The sequence below is a fragment of the Pollicipes pollicipes genome, unplaced genomic scaffold (assembly GCF_011947565.3).
Source record: "Pollicipes pollicipes isolate AB1234 unplaced genomic scaffold, Ppol_2.1 Scaffold_4881;HRSCAF=5763_pilon_pilon_pilon, whole genome shotgun sequence".
NCBI classification, from domain to species: Eukaryota; Metazoa; Arthropoda; class Thecostraca; order Pollicipedomorpha; family Pollicipedidae; genus Pollicipes; species Pollicipes pollicipes.
In genome coordinates, this window is record NW_023596576.1 from 42,344,632 (window position 1) to 42,347,264 (window position 2,633).

At 61.7% G+C, this 2,633-nt stretch overlaps 1 non-coding gene across 1 annotated transcript; it reads right to left on the reverse strand.

The window, feature by feature from the left end:
- Window positions 1-538: 538 nt before the first annotated feature.
- On the reverse strand, window positions 539-611 carry TRNAK-CUU (transfer RNA lysine (anticodon CUU)). The gene has a single exon. It is a non-coding gene; the product is annotated as a tRNA-Lys (tRNA).
- Window positions 612-2,633: the final 2,022 nt, after the last annotated feature.

Sequence of the window (2,633 nt, forward strand, 5' to 3'; positions counted from 1 at the left end):
CGTGGATTAATTAAGGCGGGGGGGGGGGGGGGGGGTCCCAGGGTCATTACCTAGTGGGCCCTTGTCAATATAGTTCGCCAGTGCGGGGGACCCTTGCCGGTTAGGCGCATTAGTATGCACGCATTCCCGTTTTTGCCCCATTTAAATGATATCGCTAGCTAAAGGGTGGAGGTGGATACCGTGGTCAAGGGCGCACAGCCATGGGCGGGGAGACAGCCGTTCATGGTGCCTGACCGGATCCGCCATCCCGCCAATGCCCCGGTCACCCGCCTCATCCTAGCTCTGTGGCTCACATGAGTGTGTGTTGACGTCGGGTGTACCGGAGCCACAACGTGTCGAGCCGTGCGCTAACATCATGGAGCTCGTACGCTGACCAATGGGCTCCTCATTATAAATTTGCTCTCGTGGGTGGATGTGACAGCGGCAACCGGCGGCGTGCGACATCCAGCGGCGGCCAGGAAACCCCGCCCCATCGCACCGCACCACCACCCCAACGGTCCACACACACACACACACACACACACACCCACAGAGCTGGCGCCCAACGTGGGGCCCAAACCCACGACCCTGGGATTAAGATTCCCATGCTCTAGCGACTGAGCTAGCCGGGCAAACCGGCTTCTAACTATTGTAACATCACCCATAGACCGCGACATACATCCACCCACGAGAGCAAATTTATACCTGCAGAGGGCATCTCGAAGGATTTCCCGCAGTTCCGCGAGACCGGAGGTTACTCGCGGGGCGTCGCCCGGGCCGGCGTTCGGGAGGAGACACGGACGCCATCTGTCAGTCGCTATGGGCAATTGCGGTAGAGGGCAGCACCCGACGGTGCGCGATGGCGGCGCGGGCACCCGCGACCGGCCGGCAGATGACTGTCTGTCGCGGTGTGGGTGGACGGAGCAGTCCACCGCTCGTGGCCCGCCAGCAGGTGAGTAGCCCGGCGCGGCTGTGACAAGGACGAGGAGCCAGACGACCGCAGTCCTGCTTTTACGCAGAAAGACGTTTGTGGGTAGCGCGGCACAAGACACAGTTTCCTTTTTTTTTTGTTTTTTTTTTAGACGGCCGACTCGTTCTGTTGTTCCCCACTTGACCCCAGGCGTGACGGCCTAAGGAGGCGTTGGCCATGAAGTGGCCTTGGATCCGTGGGGGCCGCCTGGGATGCTCGATCGTGCAGGGCGGTAGCGGAGTCTATCCGTGGTGTCTCCGCCTTGGGAGAGGGCAGGAGTCAGTCCGCTCTCTTCCGACGCGGTGCACGCCGGGCCTTATGAGCGATTGGTGACGGGATGTTCGGGACGGATAGGGATCCCGTCATCGACGCTCATAGGGAAGGCGACGAGGAGTCAGGTCGTCGGACAGGCCGGTCAGGCCGAGTCTCCAGAGCGCGCCGGCCGGGGAGACCGTAAGGCGTGAACGCAGGTCGCGCCGGGCGCTCGTCGTCTGCCGAGAGGCTCCACCGTCCCATGAGCGCGCTGTCTGCCTCCAGGCCTCTGAGGGACGCGCTATGGGCGGTGCCTTGCAAAGCCTGCTCCGGCGGACGGGAGGCGAGGGCGCAGAAGCGCCGGAAGCGACGCCCCCGTGCTGGACGGGGCGCCGCCTAAGGCGCATGCGCGGCAGCGGAAAGCTGCGAGCGGTGGGTGCGGCCGTGTGAATGAGGAGCCGCCCATCGTGGACGGAACGTGGGAAGCGTCGTCCAAATACGGAGCCGTCACCCTGGAGGCCAGGCGAGGGAGCGAGTCGCCGTTCAGCTTTGACACTCGTGGTCGGCCCAGCAGCTGCGTCGGTGTCAAGCTGGCAAATCATCGCGATATGTTTTGAACGGGGCTTAAACGTGCATTTATGGCAAGACCGAAATGTGATAAGTGAATTAAACTTAACGAGGACCCATGCAGACGGGCCAATTATAATGTCAAGGTGCGGGGAAAAAAGGGGGGGGGGGTCCCACCCGTGTGCGTGCCAAGGATGAAAGAGATGATGTGGGCGCCAGCGTATGCGAATGCTTGGAATGAGTGTGATGGGCGCCGAGTGCGTGGAGTCTGCGTGGATTAATTAAGGCGGGGGGGGGGGGGGGGTCCCAGGGTCATTACCTAGTGGGCCCTTGTCAATATAGTTCGCCAGTGCGGGGGACCCTTGCCGGTTAGGCGCATTAGTATGCACGCATTCCCGTTTTTGCCCCATTTAAATGATATCGCTAGCTAAAGGGTGGAGGTGGATACCGTGGTCAAGGGCGCACAGCCATGGGCGGGGAGACAGCCGTTCATGGTGCCTGACCGGATCCGCCATCCCGCCAATGCCCCGGTCACCCGCTTCATCCTAGCTCTGTGGCTCACATGAGTGTGTGTTGACGTCGGGTGTACCGGAGCCACAACGTGTCGAGCCGTGCACTAACATCATGGAGCTCGTACGCTGACCAATGGGCTCCTCATTATAAATTTGCTCTCGTGGGTGGATGTGACAGCGGCAACCGGCGGCGTGCGACGTCCAGCGGCGGCCAGGAAACCCCGCCCCATCGCACCGCACCACCACCCCAACGGTCCACACACATACCCCCACAAACCCCCTGACCTTATCTAACCTTTACCGCACCCACTGCCTCCGGCCGAGGTCCATGCCAACCAGGACCAAATGACAAG